We start from the raw sequence: 22035 nt of genomic DNA, 5'->3' as shown, positions 1-22035 counted from the left end.
TTTCAGTGGTTATATTTGAAAATAGTGAAAAAATTCTCAAAATGTGCTTCTCTGGTCGAGAAACGTCGATTTTGAAAATGGTTTTAAAAATCGAGGTTCATTTTTATTTATTGATCAATCGAGATGAAATCACTTTTAATGAGTATTTTATAGGTAATTAAGCCGAATTCGGTCAAAAATTTGTCCAGAAGAAGATGCATTCAAAAGTGTTCCGAAAAAATCGCATGTTTTTTTTCTTCAAGATACAAAATCCGTGACAACGATTTCTTCTTGAAAATTGAATTTAAACAGTTTTTTGAATGAATATCGTTACAATTGCTTGAATTACAGCAAAAAATACAAAAATAATGGGTTCAGTGGTTATATGTGAAAATAGTGGAAAAATTCTCAAAATGTGCTTTTCTGGTCGAGAAACGTCGATTTTGAAAATGGTATTAAAAATCGAGGTACATTTTAATTTATTGATCAATCGAGATGAAATCATTTTTATTGAGCATTTTGTAGGTAATTAAGCTGAATACGGTCAAAAATTTGTCCTGAAAAAATGCATTCAAAAGTGTACCGAAAAAATCGCATGTTTTTTTTCTTCAAGATACAAAATCCGTGACAATGATTTCTTACTGAAAATTGAATTTGAACAGTTTTTTGAATGAATATCGTTACATTTGCTTGAATTAAAGCAAAAAGTACAAAAATAATGGATTCATTGGTTATATTTGAAAATATTGAAAAAATACTCAAAATGTGCTTCTCTGGTCGAGAAACGTCGTTTTCGAAAATGTTATTAAAAATCAAGGTACATTTTTATTTATTGATCAATCGAGATGTAATCACTTTTAATGAGTATTTTGTAGGTACTTAAGCTGAATTAGGTCAAAAATTTGTCCAGAAGAAAATGCATTCAAAAGTGTACCGAAAAAATCGTATGTTTTTTTTCTTCAAGATACAAAATCCGTGACAACGATTTCTTACTGAAAATTCATTTTGAACAGTTTTTTGAATGAATATCGTTACATTTGCTTGAATTACAGCAAAAAATACAAAAATAATGGTTTCAATGGTTATAATTGAAAATATTGAAAAAATACTCAAAATGTGCTTCTGCGGTCGAGAAACGTCGTTTTCGAAAATGTTATTAAAAATCGAGGTACATTTTTATTTATTGATCAATCGAGATGAAACCACTTTTAATGAGTATTTTGTAGGTAATTAAGCTGAATTCGGTCAAAAATTTGTCCAGAAAAAAATGCATTGAAAAGTGTACCGAAAAAATCGCATGTTTTTTTTCTTCAAGATACAAAATCCGTGACAACGATTTCTTATTGAAAATTGAATTTGACAGTTTTTTGAATGAATATCGTTACATTTGCTTGAATTACAGAAAAAAATACAAAAATAATGGGTTCAGTGGTTATATGTGAAAATAGTGGAAAAATTCTCAAAATGTGCTTTTCTGGTCGAGAAACGTCGATTTTGAAAATGGTATTAAAAATCGAGGTACATTTTAATTTATTGATCAATCGAGATGAAATCACTTTTATTGAGCATTTTGTAGGTAATTAAGCTGAATACGGTCAAAAATTTGTCCTGAAAAAATGCATTCAAAAGTGTATCGAAAAAATCGCATGTTTTTTTTCTTCAAGGTACAAAATCCGTGACAATGATTTCTTACTGAAAATTGAATTTGAACAGTTTTTTGAATAAATATCGTTACATTTGCTTGAATTACAGCAAAAAATACAAAAATAATGGTTTCAGTGGTTATATTTGAAAATAGTGAAAAAATACTCAAAATGTGCTTCTCTGGTCGAGAAACGTCGTTTTCGAAAATGTTATTAAAAATCGAGGTACATTTTTATTTATTAATCAATCGAGATGAAATCGCTTTTAACGAGTATTTTATAGGTAATTAAGCTTAAGTCGGTCAAAAATTTGTCCAGAAAAAAATGCATTCAAAAGTGTACCGAAAAAATCGCATGTTTTTTTTTCTTCAAGATACAAAATCCGTGACAACGATTTCTTATTGAAAATTGAATTTAAACAGTTTTTTGAATGAATATCGTTACATTTGCTTGAATTACAGCAAAAAATCCAAAAAAAATGGTTTCAGTGGTTATATTTGAAAATAGTGAAAAAATTCTCAAAATGTGCTTCTCTGGTCGAGAAACGTCGATTTTGAAAATGGTTTTAAAAATCGAGGTACATTTTTATTTATTAATCAATCGAGATGAAATCACTTTTAATGAGTATTTTATAGGTAATTAAGCCGAATTCAGTCAAAAATTTGTCCAGAAGAAGATGCATTCAAAAGTGTTCCGAAAAAATCGCATGTTTTTTTTCTTCAAGATACAAAATCCGTGACAACGATTTCTTCTTGAAAATTGAATTTAAACAGTTTTTTGAATGAATATCGTTACATTTGCTTGAATTAAAGCAAAAAGTACAAAAATAATGGGTTCAGTGGTTATATGTGAAAATAGTGGAAAAATTCTCAAAATGTGCTTTTCTGGTCGAGAAACGTCGATTTTGAAAATGGTATTAAAAATCGAGGTACATTTTAATTTATTGATCAATCGAGATGAAATCACTTTTATTGAGCATTTTGTAGGTAATTAAGCTGAATACGGTCAAAAATTTGTCCTGAAAAAATGCATTCAAAAGTGTACCGAAAAAATCGCATGTTTTTTTTCTTCAAGATACAAAATCCGTTTCAATGATTTCTTACTGAAAATTGAATTTGAACAGTTTTTTGAATGAATATCGTTACATTTGCTTGAATTAAAGCAAAAAGTACAAAAATAATGGATTCATTGGTTATATTTGAAAATATTGAAAAAATACTCAAAATGTGCTTCTCTGGTCGAGAAACGTCGTTTTCGAAAATGTTATTAAAAATCAAGGTACATTTTTATTTATTGATCAATCGAGATGTAATCACTTTTAATGAGTATTTTGTAGGTCAAGAAGCTGAATTAGGTCAAAAATTTGTCCAGAAGAAAATGCATTCAAAAGTGTACCGAAAAAATCGTATGTTTTTTTTCTTCAAGATACAAAATCCGTGACAACGATTTCTTACTGAAAATTCATTTTGAACAGTTTTTTGAATGAATATCGTTACATTTGCTTGAATTACAGCAAAAAATACAAAAATAATGGTTTCAATGGTTATAATTGAAAATATTGAAAAAATACTCAAAATGTGCTTCTGCGGTCGAGAAACGTCGTTTTCGAAAATGTTATTAAAAATCGAGGTACATTTTTATTTATTGATCAATCGAGATGAAATCACTTTTAATGAGTATTTTGTAGGTAATTAAGCTGAATTCGGTCAAAAATTTGTCCAGAAAAAAATGCATTGAAAAGTGTACCGAAAAAATCGCATGTTTTTTTTCTTCAAGATACAAAATCCGTGACAACGATTTCTTATTGAAAATTGAATTTGACAGTTTTTTGAATGAATATCGTTACATTTGCTTGAATTACAGAAAAAAATACAAAAATAATGGGTTCAGTGGTTATATGTGAAAATAGTGGAAAAATTCTCAAAATGTGCTTTTCTGGTCGAGAAACGTCGATTTTGAAAATGGTATTAAAAATCGAGGTACATTTTAATTTATTGATCAATCGAGATGAAATCACTTTTATTGAGCATTTTGTAGGTAATTAAGCTGAATACGGTCAAAAATTTGTCCTGAAAAAATGCATTCAAAAGTGTATCGAAAAAATCGCATGTTTTTTTTCTTCAAGATACAAAATCCGTGACAATGATTTCTTACTGAAAATTGAATTTGAACAGTTTTTTGAATAAATATCGTTACATTTGCTTGAATTACAGCAAAAAATACAAAAATAATGGTTTCAGTGGTTATATTTGAAAATAGTGAAAAAATTCTCAAAATGTGCTTCTCTGGTCGAGAAACGTCGATTTTGAAAATGGTTTTAAAAATCGAGGTACATTTTTATTTATTAATCAATCGAGATGAAATCACTTTTAATGAGTATTTTATAGGTAATTAAGCCGAATTCAGTCAAAAATTTGTCCAGAAGAAGATGCATTCAAAAGTGTTCCGAAAAAATCGCATGTTTTTTTTCTTCAAGATACAAAATCCGTGACAACGATTTCTTCTTGAAAATTGAATTTAAACAGTTTTTTGAATGAATATCGTTACATTTGCTTGAATTAAAGCAAAAAGTACAAAAATAATGGGTTCAGTGGTTATATGTGAAAATAGTGGAAAAATTCTCAAAATGTGCTTTTCTGGTCGAGAAACGTCGATTTTGAAAATGGTATTAAAAATCGAGGTACATTTTAATTTATTGATCAATCGAGATGAAATCACTTTTATTGAGCATTTTGTAGGTAATTAAGCTGAATACGGTCAAAAATTTGTCCTGAAAAAATGCATTCAAAAGTGTACCGAAAAAATCGCATGTTTTTTTTCTTCAAGATACAAAATCCGTTTCAATGATTTCTTACTGAAAATTGAATTTGAACAGTTTTTTGAATGAATATCGTTACATTTGCTTGAATTAAAGCAAAAAGTACAAAAATAATGGATTCATTGGTTATATTTGAAAATATTGAAAAAATACTCAAAATGTGCTTCTCTGGTCGAGAAACGTCGTTTTCGAAAATGTTATTAAAAATCAAGGTACATTTTTATTTATTGATCAATCGAGATGTAATCACTTTTAATGAGTATTTTGTAGGTCAAGAAGCTGAATTAGGTCAAAAATTTGTCCAGAAGAAAATGCATTCAAAAGTGTACCGAAAAAATCGTATGTTTTTTTTCTTCAAGATACAAAATCCGTGACAACGATTTCTTACTGAAAATTCATTTTGAACAGTTTTTTGAATGAATATCGTTACATTTGCTTGAATTACAGCAAAAAATACAAAAATAATGGTTTCAATGGTTATAATTGAAAATATTGAAAAAATACTCAAAATGTGCTTCTGCGGTCGAGAAACGTCGTTTTCGAAAATGTTATTAAAAATCGAGGTACATTTTTATTTATTGATCAATCGAGATGAAATCACTTTTAATGAGTATTTTGTAGGTAATTAAGCTGAATTCGGTCAAAAATTTGTCCAGAAAAAAATGCATTGAAAAGTGTACCGAAAAAATCGCATGTTTTTTTTCTTCAAGATACAAAATCCGTGACAACGATTTCTTATTGAAAATTGAATTTGACAGTTTTTTGAATGAATATCGTTACATTTGCTTGAATTACAGAAAAAAATACAAAAATAATGGGTTCAGTGGTTATATGTGAAAATAGTGGAAAAATTCTCAAAATGTGCTTTTCTGGTCGAGAAACGTCGATTTTGAAAATGGTATTAAAAATCGAGGTACATTTTAATTTATTGATCAATCGAGATGAAATCACTTTTATTGAGCATTTTGTAGGTAATTAAGCTGAATACGGTCAAAAATTTGTCCTGAAAAAATGCATTCAAAAGTGTATCGAAAAAATCGCATGTTTTTTTTCTTCAAGATACAAAATCCGTGACAATGATTTCTTACTGAAAATTGAATTTGAACAGTTTTTTGAATAAATATCGTTACATTTGCTTGAATTACAGCAAAAAATACAAAAATAATGGTTTCAGTGGTTATATTTGAAAATAGTGAAAAAATACTCAAAATGTGCTTCTCTGGTCGAGAAACGTCGATTTTGAAAATGGTTTTAAAAATCGAGGTACATTTTTATTTATTGATCAATCGAGATGAAATCACTTTTAATGAGTATTTTATAGGTAATTAAGCCGAATTCAGTCAAAAATTTGTCCAGAAGAAGATGCATTCAAAAGTGTTCCGAAAAAATCGCATGTTTTTTTTCTTCAAGATACAAAATCCGTGACAACGATTTCTTCTTGAAAATTGAATTTAAACAGTTTTTTGAATGAATATCGTTACATTTGCTTGAATTAAAGCAAAAAGTACAAAAATAATGGTTTCAGTGGTTATATTTGAAAATATTGAAAAAATACTCAAAATGTGCTTCCCTGGTCGAGAAACGTCGTTTTCGAAAAGGTTAAAAGCCGAACGCCAATTTCATTGAGCCACGGAAGCTCTGAAATTAAATGGTCGTCAGGTATTGTGGAAAATCTTTGGCTTTTAACGTTAAATTTGAGATGTCACAACAACGCTCCCTGGTGGGCTTGAATCACCAACCTTTCGGTTAACAGATGAACGCGATAACCATTGCGCAACGGAAGCTTAGAATTTAAAATGTTGTCAGGTATTGTGGAAAACCACGGGTTTTTACTTTACATCTGAGACCTCACAACACCGCTCCTGGATGGGCTCGAACCACCAACCTTTCGGTTAACAGCCGAACGCGCTAACCATTGCGCCACGGAAGCTCAAATATTAAATGGACGTCAGGTATTGAGCAAAAACACTGACTTTTTACGTTACATCTGAGACCTCACAACACCGCTCCCGGGTAGGCTCGAACCACCAACCCTTCGGTTAACAGCTGAACGCGATAACCATTGCGCAACGGAAGCCCAAATATTAAATGGACGTCAGGTATTGTGGAAAAACTTTGACTTTTTACGTCACATCTGAAACCTCACAACACCGCTCCCGGATGGGCTCGAACCACCAACCTTTCGGTTAGCAGCCGAACGCGCTAACCATTGCGCCACGGAAGCCCAAAAATTAAATGGTCGTCAAGTATTGTTGAAAAACTTTGGCTTTTTACGTTACATTTGATATATCACAACACCGCTCCCGGGTGGGCTCGAACCACCAACCTTTCGGTTAACAGCCGAACGCGCTAACCATTGCGCCACGGAAGCTCAGAAATTCAATGGTTGTCCGGTATTGTGGAAAACTTATGACTTTTTACGCTACATCTGAGACCCTACAACACCTCTCATGGGTGGGCTCGAACCACCAACCTTTCGGTTAACAGCCGAACGCGTTAACCATTGCGCCACGGAAGCCCAAATATTAAATGGACGTCAGGTATTGTGGAAAAACTTTGACTTTTAACGTCACATCTGAGACCTCACAACACCGCTTCCGGATGGGCTCGAACCACCAACCTTTCGGTTAACAGCCGAACGCGCTAACCATTGCGCCACGGAAGCCCAAATATTAAATGGACGTCAGGTATTGTGGAAAAACTTTGACTTTTTACGTCACATCTGAGACCTCACAACACCGCTCCCGGGTGGGCTCGACCCACCAACCTTTCGGTTAATAGCCGAACGCGCTAACCATTGAGCCACGGAAGCTCAGCAATTTAATGGTTGTCAGGTATTGTGGAAAACTTATGACTTTTTACGCTACATCTGAGACCCCACAACATCTCTCCCGGGTGGGCTCGAACCACCAACCTTTCGGTTAACAGCTGAACGCGCTAACCTTTACGCCACGGAAGCCCAAAAATTAGATTTTCGTCAGGCATTGTGGAAAAACACCGACTTTTTACGTTACATCTGAGACCTCACAACACCGCTCCCGGGTAGGCTCGAACCACCAACCCTTCGGTTAACAGCTGAACGCGATAACCATTGCGCAACGGAAGCCCAAATATTAAATGGACGTCAGGTATTGTGGAAAAACTTTGACTTTTTACGTCACATCTGAGACCTCACAACACCGCTCCCGGATGGGCTCGAACCACCAACCTTTCGGTTAACAGCCGAACGCGCTAACCATTGCGCCACGGAAGCCCAAATATTAAATGGACGTCAGGTATTGAGCAAAAACACTGACTTTTTACGTTACATCTGAGACCTCACAACACCGCTCCCGGGTAGGCTCGAACCACCAACCCTTCGGTTAACAGCTGAACGCGATAACCATTGCGCAACGGAAGCCCAAATATTAAATGGACGTCAGGTATTGTGGAAAAACTTTGACTTTTTACGTCACATCTGAAACCTCACAACACCGCTCCCGGATGGGCTCGAACCACCAACCTTTCGGTTAGCAGCCGAACGCGCTAACCATTGCGCCACGGAAGCCCAAAAATTAAATGGTCGTCAAGTATTGTTGAAAAACTTTGGCTTTTTACGTTACATTTGATATCTCACAACACCGCTCCCGGGTGGGCTCGAACCACCAACCTTTCGGTTAACAGCCGAACGCGCTAACCATTGCGCCACGGAAGCTCAGAAATTCAATGGTTGTCCGGTATTGTGGAAAACTTATGACTTTTTACGCTACATCTGAGACCCTACAACACCTCTCATGGGTGGGCTCGAACCACCAACCTTTCGGTTAACAGCCGAACGCGTTAACCATTGCGCCACGGAAGCCCAAATATTAAATGGACGTCAGGTATTGTGGAAAAACTTTGACTTTTTACGTCACATCTGAGACCTCACAACACCGCTCCCGGATGGGCTCGAACCACCAACCTTTCGGTTAAGAGCCGAACGCGCTAACCATTGCGCCACGGAAGCCCAAATATTAAATGGACGTCAGGTATTGTGGAAAAACTTTGACTTTTTACGTCACATCTGAGACCTCACAACACCGCTCCCGGGTGGGCTCGAACCACCAACCTTTCAGTTAACAGCCGAACGCGCTAACCATTGCGCCACGGAAGCCCAAAAATGAAATGGTCGTCAAGTATCGTGGAAAACTTTTGACTTTTTACGCTACATCTGAGACCCCACAACACCTCTCCCGGGTGGAATGGAACCACCAACCTTTCGGTTAACAGCTGAACGCGCAAACAATTGAGCCACGGAAGCTCAGAAATAAACTGGTTGTCAGGCATTGCGGAGAAACTATGACTTTTTACGTTACTTATAAAACTTAACACCAACGTTCCCGGGTGGGCTTGAGCCACCAACCTTTCGGTTATAAGCTGAACGCGCTAACCTTTACGCCACGGATGCCCAAAAATTAGATGTTCGTCAGGCATTGTGGAAAAACATCGACTTTTTACGTTACATCTGAGACCTCACAACACCGCTCCCGGATGGGCTCGAACCACCAACCTTTCGGTTAACAGCCGAACGCGCTAACCATTGCGCCACGGAAGCCCAAAAATTAAATGTTCGTCTGGTATTGTGCAAAAACACAGGCTTTTTACGTTACATCTGAGACCTCACAACCCTGCTCCCGGATGGGCTCGAACCACCAACCTTTCGGTTAACAGCCGAACGCGCTAACCATTGCGCCACGGAAGCCCAAAAATTAAATGGTCGTCAGATATTGCTGAAAAACTTTGGCTTTTTACGTTACATTTGAGATCTCGCAACACCGCTACCGGGTGGGCTCGACCCACCATCCTTTCGGTTAATAGCCGAACGCGCTAACCATTGCGCCACGGAAGCCCAAATATTAAATGGACGTCAGGTATTGTGGAAAAACTTTGACTTTTTACGTCACATCTGAGACCTCACAACACCGCTCCCGGGTGGGCTCGAACCACCAACCTTTCAGTTAACAGCCGAACGCGCTAACCATTGCGCCACGGAAGCCCAAAAATGAAATGGTCGTCAAGTATCGTGGAAAACTTTTGACTTTTTACGCTACATCTGAGACCCCACAACACCTCTCCCGGGTGGAATGGAACCACCAACCTTTCGGTTAACAGCTGAACGCGCAAACAATTGAGCCACGGAAGCTCAGAAATAAACTGGTTGTCAGGTATTGCGGAGAAACTATGACTTTTTACGTTACTTATAAAACTTAACACCAACGTTCCCGGGTGGGCTTGAGCCACCAACCTTTCGGATAACAGCCGAACGCGCTAACCATTGCGCCACGGAAACTCAGAAATTAAATGGTTTTCAGGTATTGTGGAAAACTTATGACTTTTTACGCTACATCTGAGACCCCACAACATCTCTCCCGGGTGGGCTCGAACCACCAACCTTTCGGTTATAAGCTGAACGCGCTAACCTTTACGCCACGGATGCCCAAAAATTAGATGTTCGTCAGGCATTGTGGAAAAACACCGACTTTTTACGTTACATCTGATACCTCACAACACCGCTCCCGGATGGGCTCGAACCACCAACCTTTCGGTTAACAGCCGAACGCGCTAACCATTGCGCCACGGAAGCCCAAAAATTAAATGTTCGTCTGGTATTGTGCAAAAACACTGGCTTTTTACGTTACATCTGAGACCTCACAACACCGCTCCCGGGTGGGCTCGAACCATCAACCTTTCGGTTAACAGCTGAACGCGATAACCATTGCGCAACGGAAACGCAAATATTAAATGGACGTCAGGTATTGTGGAAAAACTTTGACTTTTTACGTCACATCTGAGACCTCACAACACCGCTCAAACCACCAACCTTTCGGTTAACAGCTGAACGCGCTAACCTTTACGCCACGGAAGCCCAAAAATTAGATTTTCGTCAGGCATTGTGGAAAAAAAACCGACTTTTTACGTTACATCTGAGACCTCACAACACCGCTCCCGGATGGGCTCGAACCACCAACCTTTCGGTTAACAGCCGAACGCGCTAACCATTGCGCCACGGAAGCCCAAAAATTAAATGTTCGTCTGGTATTGTGCAAAAACACTGACTTTTTACGTTACATCTGAGACCTCACAACACCGCTCCCGGGTGGTCTCGAACCACCAACCTTTCGGTTAACAGCTGAACGCGATAACCATTGAGCCACGGAAGCTCAGAAATTAAATGGTTGTCAGGTATTGTGGAAAACTTATGACTTTTTACGCTACATCTGAGACCCCACAACATCTCTCCCGGGTGGGCTCGAACCACCAACCTTTCGGTTAACAGCTGAACGCGATAACCATTGCGCAACGGAAGCCCAAATATTAAATGGTCGTCAGGTATTGCTGAAAAAAATTGGCTTTTTACGTTACATTTGAATTATCGCAACACCGCTCCCGGGTGGGCTCGACCCACCAACCTTTCGGTTAATAGCCGAACGCGCTAACCATTGAGCCACGGAAGCTCAGAAATAAAATGGTTGTCAGGTATTGTGGAAAACTTATGACTTTTTACGCTACATCTGAGACCCCACAACATCTCTCCCGGGTGGGCTCGAACCACCAACCTTTCGGTTAACAGCTGAACGCGCAAACCATTGAGCCACGGAAGCTCAGAAATAAACTGTCTGTCAGGTATTGCGGAGAAACTATGATTTTTACGTTACTTATAAAACTTAACACCAACGTTCCCGGGTGAGCTTGAGCCACTAACCTTTCGGATAACAGCCGAACGCGCTAACCATTGAGCCACGGAAACTCAGAAATTAAATGGTTGTCAGGTATTGTGGAAAACGTATGACTTTTTACGCTACATCTGAGACCCCACAACATCTCTCCCGGGTGGGCTCGACCCACCAACCTTTCGGTTAATAGCCGAACGCGCTAACCATTGAGCCACGGAAGCTCAGAAATTAAATGGTTGTCAGGTATTGTAGAAAACTTATGACTTTTTACGCTACATCTGAGACCCCACAACATCTCTCCCGGGTGGGCTCGAACCACCAACCTTTCGGTTAACAGCTGAACGCGCAAACCATTGAGCCACGGAAGCTCAGAAATAAACTGTCTGTCAGGTATTGCGGAGAAACTATGATTTTTACGTTACTTATAAAATTTAACACCAACGTTCCCGGGTGAGCTTGAGCCACTAACCTTTCGGATAACAGCCGAACGCGCTAACCATTGAGCCACGGAAACTCAGAAATTAAATGGTTGTCAGGTATTGTGGAAAACGTATGACTTTTTACGCTACATCTGAGACCCCACAACATCTCTCCCGGGTGGGCTCGACCCACCAACCTTTCGGTTAATAGCCGAACGCGCTAACCATTGAGCCACGGAAGCTCAGAAATTAAATGGTTGTCAGGTATTGTAGAAAACTTATGACTTTTTACGCTACATCTGAGACCCCACAACATCTCTCCCGGGTGGGCTCGAACCACCAACCTTTCGGTTAACAGCTGAACGCGCAAACCATTGAGCCACGGAAGCTCAGAAATAAACTGTCTGTCAGGTATTGCGGAGAAACTATGACTTTTTACGTTACTTATAAAACTTAACACCAACGTTCCCGGGAGGGCTTGAGCCACCAACCTTTCGGATAACAGCCGAACGCGCTAACCATTGAGCCATGGAAACTCAGAAATTAAATGGTTGTCAGGTATTGTGGAAAACTTATGACTTTTTACGCTACATCTGCGACCCCACAACATCTCTCCTGGGTGGGCTCGACCCACCAACCTTTCGGTTAATAGCCGAACGCGCTAACCATTGAGCCACGGAAGCTCAGAAATTAAATGGTCGTCAGGTATTGCTGAAAAAAATTGGCTTTTTACGTTACATTTGAATTCTCGCAACACCGCTCCCGGGTGGGCTCGACCCACCAACCTTTCGGTTAATAGCCGAACGCGCTAACCATTGAGCCATGGAAGCTCAGAAATTAAATGGTTGTCAGGTATTGTGGAAAACGTATGACTTTTTACGCTACATCTGAGACCCCACAACATCTCTCCCGGGTGGGCTCGAACCACCAACCTTTCGGTTAACAGCTGAACGCGCAAACCATTGAGCCACGGAAGCTCAGAAATAAACTGTCTGTCAGGTATTGCGGAGAAACTATGATTTTTACGTTACTTATAAAACTTAACACCAACGTTCCCGGGTGGGCTTGAGCCACTAACCTTTCGGATAACAGCCGAACGCGCTAACCATTGAGCCACGGAAACTCAGAAATTAAATGGTTGTCAGGAATTGCGGAGAAACTATGACTTTTTACGCTACATCTGAGACCCCACAACATCTCTCCCGGGTGGGCTCGACCCACCAACCTTTCGGTTAATAGCCGAACGCGCTAACCATTGAGCCACGGAAGCTCAGAAATTAAATGGTTGTCAGGTATTGTAGAAAACTTATGACTTTTTACGCTGCATCTGAGACCCCACAACATCTCTCCCGGGTGGGCTCGAACCACCAACCTTTCGGTTAACAGCTGAACGCGCAAACCATTGAGCCACGGAAGCTCAGAAATAAACTGTCTGTCAGGTATTGCGGAGAAACTATGACTTTTTACGTTACTTATAAAACTTAACACCAACGTTCCCGGATGGGCTCGAACCACCAACCTTTCGGTTAACAGCCGAACGCGCTAACCATTGCGCCACGGAAGCCCAAAAATTAAATGTTCGTCTGGTATTGTGCAAAAACACTGACTTTTTACGTTACATCTGAGACCTCACAACACCGCTCCCGGGTGGGCTCGAACCACCAACCTTTCGGTTAACAGCTGAACGCGATAACCATTGCGCAACGGAAGCCCAAAAATTAAATGTTCGTCTGGTATTGTGCAAAAACACTGGCTTTTTACGTTACATCTGAGACCTCACAACACCGCTCCCGGGTGGGCTCGAACCATCAACCTTTCGGTTAACAGCTGAACGCGATAACCATTGCGCAACGGAAACGCAAATATTAAATGGACGTCAGGTATTGTGGAAAAACTTTGACTTTTTACGTCACATCTGAGACCTCACAACACCGCTCAAACCACCAACCTTTCGGTTAACAGCTGAACGCGCTAACCTTTACGCCACGGAAGCCCAAAAATTAGATTTTCGTCAGGCATTGTGGAAAAAAAACCGACTTTTTACGTTACATCTGAGACCTCACAACACCGCTCCCGGATGGGCTCGAACCACCAACCTTTCGGTTAACAGCCGAACGCGCTAACCATTGCGCCACGGAAGCCCAAAAATTAAATGTTCGTCTGGTATTGTGCAAAAACACTGACTTTTTACGTTACATCTGAGACCTCACAACACCGCTCCCGGGTGGTCTCGAACCACCAACCTTTCGGTTAACAGCTGAACGCGATAACCATTGAGCCACGGAAGCTCAGAAATTAAATGGTTGTCAGGTATTGTGGAAAACTTATGACTTTTTACGCTACATCTGAGACCCCACAACATCTCTCCCGGGTGGGCTCGAACCACCAACCTTTCGGTTAACAGCTGAACGCGATAACCATTGCGCAACGGAAGCCCAAATATTAAATGGTCGTCAGGTATTGCTGAAAAAAATTGGCTTTTTACGTTACATTTGAATTATCGCAACACCGCTCCCGGGTGGGCTCGACCCACCAACCTTTCGGTTAATAGCCGAACGCGCTAACCATTGAGCCACGGAAGCTCAGAAATAAAATGGTTGTCAGGTATTGTGGAAAACTTATGACTTTTTACGCTACATCTGAGACCCCACAACATCTCTCCCGGGTGGGCTCGAACCACCAACCTTTCGGTTAACAGCTGAACGCGCAAACCATTGAGCCACGGAAGCTCAGAAATAAACTGTCTGTCAGGTATTGCGGAGAAACTATGATTTTTACGTTACTTATAAAACTTAACACCAACGTTCCCGGGTGAGCTTGAGCCACTAACCTTTCGGATAACAGCCGAACGCGCTAACCATTGAGCCACGGAAACTCAGAAATTAAATGGTTGTCAGGTATTGTGGAAAACGTATGACTTTTTACGCTACATCTGAGACCCCACAACATCTCTCCCGGGTGGGCTCGACCCACCAACCTTTCGGTTAATAGCCGAACGCGCTAACCATTGAGCCACGGAAGCTCAGAAATTAAATGGTTGTCAGGTATTGTAGAAAACTTATGACTTTTTACGCTACATCTGAGACCCCACAACATCTCTCTCGGGTGGGCTCGAACCACCAACCTTTCGGTTAACAGCTGAACGCGCAAACCATTGAGCCACGGAAGCTCAGAAATAAACTGTCTGTCAGGTATTGCGGAGAAACTATGATTTTTACGTTACTTATAAAACTTAACACCAACGTTCCCGGGTGAGCTTGAGCCACTAACCTTTCGGATAACAGCCGAACGCGCTAACCATTGAGCCACGGAAACTCAGAAATTAAATGGTTGTCAGGTATTGTGGAAAACGTATGACTTTTTACGCTACATCTGAGACCCCACAACATCTCTCCCGGGTGGGCTCGACCCACCAACCTTTCGGTTAATAGCCGAACGCGCTAACCATTGAGCCACGGAAGCTCAGAAATTAAATGGTTGTCAGGTATTGTAGAAAACTTATGACTTTTTACGCTACATCTGAGACCCCACAACATCTCTCCCGGGTGGGCTCGAACCACCAACCTTTCGGTTAACAGCTGAACGCGCAAACCATTGAGCCACGGAAGCTCAGAAATAAACTGTCTGTCAGGTATTGCGGAGAAACTATGACTTTTTACGTTACTTATAAAACTTAACACCAACGTTCCCGGGAGGGCTTGAGCCACCAACCTTTCGGATAACAGCCGAACGCGCTAACCATTGAGCCATGGAAACTCAGAAATTAAATGGTTGTCAGGTATTGTGGAAAACTTATGACTTTTTACGCTACATCTGCGACCCCACAACATCTCTCCTGGGTGGGCTCGACCCACCAACCTTTCGGTTAATAGCCGAACGCGCTAACCATTGAGCCACGGAAGCTCAGAAATTAAATGGTCGTCAGGTATTGCTGAAAAAAATTGGCTTTTTACGTTACATTTGAATTCTCGCAACACCGCTCCCGGGTGGGCTCGACCCACCAACCTTTCGGTTAATAGCCGAACGCGCTAACCATTGAGCCATGGAAGCTCAGAAATTAAATGGTTGTCAGGTATTGTGGAAAACGTATGACTTTTTACGCTACATCTGAGACCCCACAACATCTCTCCCGGGTGGGCTCGAACCACCAACCTTTCGGTTAACAGCTGAACGCGCAAACCATTGAGCCACGGAAGCTCAGAAATAAACTGTCTGTCAGGTATTGCGGAGAAACTATGATTTTTACGTTACTTATAAAACTTAACACCAACGTTCCCGGGTGGGCTTGAGCCACTAACCTTTCGGATAACAGCCGAACGCGCTAACCATTGAGCCACGGAAACTCAGAAATTAAATGGTTGTCAGGAATTGCGGAGAAACTATGACTTTTTACGCTACATCTGAGACCCCACAACATCTCTCCCGGGTGGGCTCGACCCACCAACCTTTCGGTTAATAGCCGAACGCGCTAACCATTGAGCCACGGAAGCTCAGAAATTAAATGGTTGTCAGGTATTGTAGAAAACTTATGACTTTTTACGCTGCATCTGAGACCCCACAACATCTCTCCCGGGTGGGCTCGAACCACCAACCTTTCGGTTAACAGCTGAACGCGCAAACCATTGAGCCACGGAAGCTCAGAAATAAACTGTCTGTCAGGTATTGCGGAGAAACTATGACTTTTTACGTTACTTATAAAACTTAACACCAACGTTCCCGGATGGGCTCGAACCACCAACCTTTCGGTTAACAGCCGAACGCGCTAACCATTGCGCCACGGAAGCCCAAAAATTAAATGTTCGTCTGGTATTGTGCAAAAACACTGACTTTTTACGTTACATCTGAGACCTCACAACACCGCTCCCGGGTGGGCTCGAACCACCAACCTTTCGGTTAACAGCTGAACGCGATAACCATTGCGCAACGGAAGCCCAAAAATTAAATGTTCGTCTGGTATTGTGCAAAAACACTGGCTTTTTACGTTACATCTGAGACCTCACAACACCGCTCCCGGGTGGGCTCGAACCATCAACCTTTCGGTTAACAGCTGAACGCGATAACCATTGCGCAACGGAAACGCAAATATTAAATGGACGTCAGGTATTGTGGAAAAACTTTGACTTTTTACGTCACATCTGAGACCTCACAACACCGCTCAAACCACCAACCTTTCGGTTAACAGCTGAACGCGCTAACCTTTACGCCACGGAAGCCCAAAAATTAGATTTTCGTCAGGCATTGTGGAAAAAAAACCGACTTTTTACGTTACATCTGAGACCTCACAACACCGCTCCCGGATGGGCTCGAACCACCAACCTTTCGGTTAACAGCCGAACGCGCTAACCATTGCGCCACGGAAGCCCAAAAATTAAATGTTCGTCTGGTATTGTGCAAAAACACTGACTTTTTACGTTACATCTGAGACCTCACAACACCGCTCCCGGGTGGTCTCGAACCACCAACCTTTCGGTTAACAGCTGAACGCGATAACCATTGAGCCACGGAAGCTCAGAAATTAAATGGTTGTCAGGTATTGTGGAAAACTTATGACTTTTTACGCTACATCTGAGACCCCACAACATCTCTCCCGGGTGGGCTCGAACCACCAACCTTTCGGTTAACAGCTGAACGCGATAACCATTGCGCAACGGAAGCCCAAATATTAAATGGTCGTCAGGTATTGCTGAAAAAAATTGGCTTTTTACGTTACATTTGAATTATCGCAACACCGCTCCCGGGTGGGCTCGACCCACCAACCTTTCGGTTAATAGCCGAACGCGCTAACCATTGAGCCACGGAAGCTCAGAAATAAAATGGTTGTCAGGTATTGTGGAAAACTTATGACTTTTTACGCTACATCTGAGACCCCACAACATCTCTCCCGGGTGGGCTCGAACCACCAACCTTTCGGTTAACAGCTGAACGCGCAAACCATTGAGCCACGGAAGCTCAGAAATAAACTGTCTGTCAGGTATTGCGGAGAAACTATGATTTTTACGTTACTTATAAAACTTAACACCAACGTTCCCGGGTGAGCTTGAGCCACTAACCTTTCGGATAACAGCCGAACGCGCTAACCATTGAGCCACGGAAACTCAGAAATTAAATGGTTGTCAGGTATTGTGGAAAACGTATGACTTTTTACGCTACATCTGAGACCCCACAACATCTCTCCCGGGTGGGCTCGACCCACCAACCTTTCGGTTAATAGCCGAACGCGCTAACCATTGAGCCACGGAAGCTCAGAAATTAAATGGTTGTCAGGTATTGTAGAAAACTTATGACTTTTTACGCTACATCTGAGACCCCACAACATCTCTCTCGGGTGGGCTCGAACCACCAACCTTTCGGTTAACAGCTGAACGCGCAAACCATTGAGCCACGGAAGCTCAGAAATAAACTGTCTGTCAGGTATTGCGGAGAAACTATGATTTTTACGTTACTTATAAAACTTAACACCAACGTTCCCGGGTGAGCTTGAGCCACTAACCTTTCGGATAACAGCCGAACGCGCTAACCATTGAGCCACGGAAACTCAGAAATTAAATGGTTGTCAGGTATTGTGGAAAACGTATGACTTTTTACGCTACATCTGAGACCCCACAACATCTCTCCCGGGTGGGCTCGACCCACCAACCTTTCGGTTAATAGCCGAACGCGCTAACCATTGAGCCACGGAAGCTCAGAAATTAAATGGTTGTCAGGTATTGTAGAAAACTTATGACTTTTTACGCTACATCTGAGACCCCACAACATCTCTCCCGGGTGGGCTCGAACCACCAACCTTTCGGTTAACAGCTGAACGCGCAAACCATTGAGCCACGGAAGCTCAGAAATAAACTGTCTGTCAGGTATTGCGGAGAAACTATGACTTTTTACGTTACTTATAAAACTTAACACCAACGTTCCCGGGAGGGCTTGAGCCACCAACCTTTCGGATAACAGCCGAACGCGCTAACCATTGAGCCATGGAAACTCAGAAATTAAATGGTTGTCAGGTATTGTGGAAAACTTATGACTTTTTACGCTACATCTGCGACCCCACAACATCTCTCCTGGGTGGGCTCGACCCACCAACCTTTCGGTTAATAGCCGAACGCGCTAACCATTGAGCCACGGAAGCTCAGAAATTAAATGGTCGTCAGGTATTGCTGAAAAAAATTGGCTTTTTACGTTACATTTGAATTCTCGCAACACCGCTCCCGGGTGGGCTCGACCCACCAACCTTTCGGTTAATAGCCGAACGCGCTAACCATTGAGCCACGGAAGCTCAGAAATTAAATGGTTGTCAGGTATTGTGGAAAACGTATGACTTTTTACGCTACATCTGAGACCCCACAACATCTCTCCCGGGTGGGCTCGAACCACCAACCTTTCGGTTAACAGCTGAACGCGCAAACCATTGAGCCACGGAAGCTCAGAAATAAACTGTCTGTCAGGTATTGCGGAGAAACTATGATTTTTACGTTACTTATAAAACTTAACACCAACGTTCCCGGGTGGGCTTGAGCCACTAACCTTTCGGATAACAGCCGAACGCGCTAACCATTGAGCCACGGAAACTCAGAAATTAAATGGTTGTCAGGAATTGCGGAGAAACTATGACTTTTTACGCTACATCTGAGACCCCACAACATCTCTCCCGGGTGGGCTCGACCCACCAACCTTTCGGTTAATAGCCGAACGCGCTAACCATTGAGCCACGGAAGCTCAGAAATTAAATGGTTGTCAGGTATTGTAGAAAACTTATGACTTTTTACGCTACATCTGAGACCCCACAACATCTCTCCCGGGTGGGCTCGAACCACCAACCTTTCGGTTAACAGCTGAACGCGCAAACCATTGAGCCACGGAAGCTCAGAAATAAACTGTCTGTCAGGTATTGCGGAGAAACTATGACTTTTTACGTTACTTATAAAACTTAACACCAACGTTCCCGGATGGGCTCGAACCACCAACCTTTCGGTTAACAGCCGAACGCGCTAACCATTGCGCCACGGAAGTCCAAAAATTAAATGTTCGTCTGGTATTGTGCAAAAACACTGACTTTTTACGTTACATCTGAGACCTCACAACACCGCTCCCGGGTGGGCTCGAACCACCAACCTTTCGGTTAACAGCTGAACGCGATAACCATTGCGCAACGGAAGCCCAAAAATTAAATGTTCGTCTGGTATTGTGCAAAAACACTGGCTTTTTACGTTACATCTAAGACCTCACAACACCGCTCCCGGGTGGGCTCGAACCATCAACCTTTCGGTTAACAGCTGAACGCGATAACCATTGCGCAACGGAAGCCCAAATATTAAATGGACGTCAGGTATTGTGGAAAAACTTTGACTTTTTACGTCACATCTGAGACCTCACAACACCGCTCCCGGATGGGCTCGAACCATCAACCTTTCGGTTAACAGCCGAACGCGCTAACCATTGCGCCACGGAAGCCCAGAAATAAACTGTCTGTCAGGTATTGCGGAGAAACTATGACTTTTTACGTTACTTATAAAACTTAACACCAACGTTCCCGGGTGGGCTTGAGCCACCAACCTTTCGGATAACAGCCGAACGCGCTAACCATTGAGCCACGGAAGCTCAGAAATTAAATGGTTGTCAGGTATTGTGGAAAACTTATGACTTTTTACGCTACATATGAGACCCCACAACATCTCTCCCGTGTGGGCTCGAACCACCAACCTTTCGGTTATAAGCTGAACGCGCTAACCTTTACGCCACGGAAGCCCAAAAATTAGATGTTCGTCAGGCATTGTGGAAAAACACCGACTTTTTACGTTACATCTGAGACCTCACAACACCGCTCAAGGATGGGCTCGAACCACCAACCTTTCGGTTAACAGCCGAACGCGCTAACCATTGCGCCACGGAAGCCCAAAAATTAAATGTTCGTCTGGTATTGTGCAAAAACACTGGCTTTTTACGTTACATCTGAGACCTCACAACACCGCTCCCGGGTGGGCTCAAACGATCAACCTTTCGGTTAACAGCTGAACGCGATAACCATTGCGCAACGGAAGCCCAAATATTAAATGGACGTCAGGTATTGCTGAAAAACTTCGGCTTTTTACGTTACATTTGAGATCTCGCAACACCGCTCCCGGGTGGGCTCGATCCACCAACCTTTCGGTTAATAGCCGAACGCGCTAACCATTGAGCCACGGAAGCTCAGAAATTAAATGGTTGTCAGGTATTGTGGAAAACTTATGACTTTTTACGCTACATCTGAGACCCCACAACATCTCTCCCGGGTGGGGTCGAACCACCACCCTTTCGGTTAACAGCTGAACGCGCAAACCATTGAGCCACGGAAGCTCAGAAATAAACTGTCTGTCAGGTATTGCGGAGAAACTATGACTTTTTACGTTACTTATAAAACTTAACACCAACGTTCCCGGGTGGGCTCGACCCACCAACCTTTCGGTTAATAGCCGAACGCGCTAACCATTGAGCCACGGAAGCCCAGAAATTAAATGGTTGTCAGGTATTGTGGAAAACTTATGACTTTTTACGCTACATCCGAGACCCCACAACATCTCTCCCGGGTGGGCTCGAACCACCAACCTTTCGGTTAACAGCTGAACGCGCTAACCTTTACGCCACGGAAGCCCAAAAATTAGATTTTCGTCAGGCATTGTGGAAAAAAACCGACTTTTTACGTTACATCTGAGACCTCACAACACCGCTCCCGGATGGGCTCGAACCACCAACCTTTCGGTTAACAGCCGAACGCGCTAACCATTGCGCCACGGAAGCCCAAAAATTAAATGTTCGTCTGGTATTGTGCAAAAACATTGACTTTTTACGTTACATCTGAGACCTCACAACACCGCTCCCGGGTGGGCTCGAACCACCAACCTTTCGGTTAACAGCTGAACGCGATAACCATTGCGCAACGGAAGCCCAAAAATTAAATGTTCGTCTGGTATTGTGCAAAAACTTTGACTTTTTACGTCACATCTGAGACCTCACAACACCGCTCCCGGATGGGCTCGAACCATCAACCTTTCGGTTAACAGCCGAACGCGCTAACCATTGCGCCACGGAAGCCCAGAAATAAACTGTCTGTCAGGTATTGCGGAGAAACTATGACTTTTTACGTTACTTATAAAACTTAACACCAACGTTCCCGGGTGGGCTTGAGCCACCAACCTTTCGGATAACAGCCGAACGCGCTAACCATTGAGCCACGGAAGCTCAGAAATTAAATGGTTGTCAGGTATTGTGGAAAACTTATGACTTTTTACGCTACATATGAGACCCCACAACATCTCTCCCGTGTGGGCTCGAACCACCAACCTTTCGGTTATAAGCTGAACGCGCTAACCTTTACGCCACGGAAGCCCAAAAATTAGATGTTCGTCAGGCATTGTGGAAAAACACCGACTTTTTACGTTACATCTGAGACCTCACAACACCGCTCAAGGATGGGCTCGAACCACCAACCTTTCGGTTAACAGCCGAACGCG

The 22035-nt window shown here is 42.1% G+C and overlaps 13 non-coding genes across 13 annotated transcripts; all 13 read right to left on the bottom strand.

The window, feature by feature from the left end:
* Positions 1-6591: 6591 nt before the first annotated feature.
* TRNAS-GCU (transfer RNA serine (anticodon GCU)) lies at positions 6592-6664 on the bottom strand. Its single transcript has one exon. It is a non-coding gene; the product is annotated as a tRNA-Ser (tRNA).
* A 515-nt stretch (positions 6665-7179) lies between these two features.
* TRNAN-AUU (transfer RNA asparagine (anticodon AUU)) lies at positions 7180-7252 on the bottom strand. The gene has a single exon. It is a non-coding gene; the product is annotated as a tRNA-Asn (tRNA).
* A 662-nt stretch (positions 7253-7914) lies between these two features.
* Positions 7915-7987, bottom strand: TRNAS-GCU (transfer RNA serine (anticodon GCU)). The gene has a single exon. It is a non-coding gene; the product is annotated as a tRNA-Ser (tRNA).
* A 368-nt stretch (positions 7988-8355) lies between these two features.
* Positions 8356-8428, bottom strand: TRNAK-CUU (transfer RNA lysine (anticodon CUU)). Its single transcript has one exon. It is a non-coding gene; the product is annotated as a tRNA-Lys (tRNA).
* An 809-nt stretch (positions 8429-9237) lies between these two features.
* TRNAN-AUU (transfer RNA asparagine (anticodon AUU)) lies at positions 9238-9310 on the bottom strand. Its single transcript has one exon. It is a non-coding gene; the product is annotated as a tRNA-Asn (tRNA).
* Positions 9311-10843: 1533 nt separating this feature from the next.
* On the bottom strand, positions 10844-10916 carry TRNAN-AUU (transfer RNA asparagine (anticodon AUU)). The gene has a single exon. It is a non-coding gene; the product is annotated as a tRNA-Asn (tRNA).
* A 1395-nt stretch (positions 10917-12311) lies between these two features.
* TRNAN-AUU (transfer RNA asparagine (anticodon AUU)) lies at positions 12312-12384 on the bottom strand. The gene has a single exon. It is a non-coding gene; the product is annotated as a tRNA-Asn (tRNA).
* Positions 12385-14063: 1679 nt separating this feature from the next.
* On the bottom strand, positions 14064-14136 carry TRNAN-AUU (transfer RNA asparagine (anticodon AUU)). Its single transcript has one exon. It is a non-coding gene; the product is annotated as a tRNA-Asn (tRNA).
* Positions 14137-15531: 1395 nt separating this feature from the next.
* TRNAN-AUU (transfer RNA asparagine (anticodon AUU)) lies at positions 15532-15604 on the bottom strand. The gene has a single exon. It is a non-coding gene; the product is annotated as a tRNA-Asn (tRNA).
* A 1679-nt stretch (positions 15605-17283) lies between these two features.
* TRNAN-AUU (transfer RNA asparagine (anticodon AUU)) lies at positions 17284-17356 on the bottom strand. The gene has a single exon. It is a non-coding gene; the product is annotated as a tRNA-Asn (tRNA).
* Positions 17357-18751: 1395 nt separating this feature from the next.
* TRNAN-AUU (transfer RNA asparagine (anticodon AUU)) lies at positions 18752-18824 on the bottom strand. The gene has a single exon. It is a non-coding gene; the product is annotated as a tRNA-Asn (tRNA).
* A 1837-nt stretch (positions 18825-20661) lies between these two features.
* Positions 20662-20734, bottom strand: TRNAN-AUU (transfer RNA asparagine (anticodon AUU)). Its single transcript has one exon. It is a non-coding gene; the product is annotated as a tRNA-Asn (tRNA).
* Positions 20735-20955: 221 nt separating this feature from the next.
* TRNAN-AUU (transfer RNA asparagine (anticodon AUU)) lies at positions 20956-21028 on the bottom strand. The gene has a single exon. It is a non-coding gene; the product is annotated as a tRNA-Asn (tRNA).
* Between the last annotated feature and the right edge of the window lie 1007 nt (positions 21029-22035).

Source organism: Phalangium opilio, unplaced genomic scaffold (assembly GCF_054372755.1).
Source record: "Phalangium opilio isolate 3A_F unplaced genomic scaffold, DU_Popi_V2 ptg000101l_1, whole genome shotgun sequence".
Classification (NCBI taxonomy): domain Eukaryota; kingdom Metazoa; phylum Arthropoda; class Arachnida; order Opiliones; family Phalangiidae; genus Phalangium; species Phalangium opilio.
Note: the sequence above shows the minus strand (reverse complement) of the source record. Positions and strands in the feature narration are given on the sequence as shown.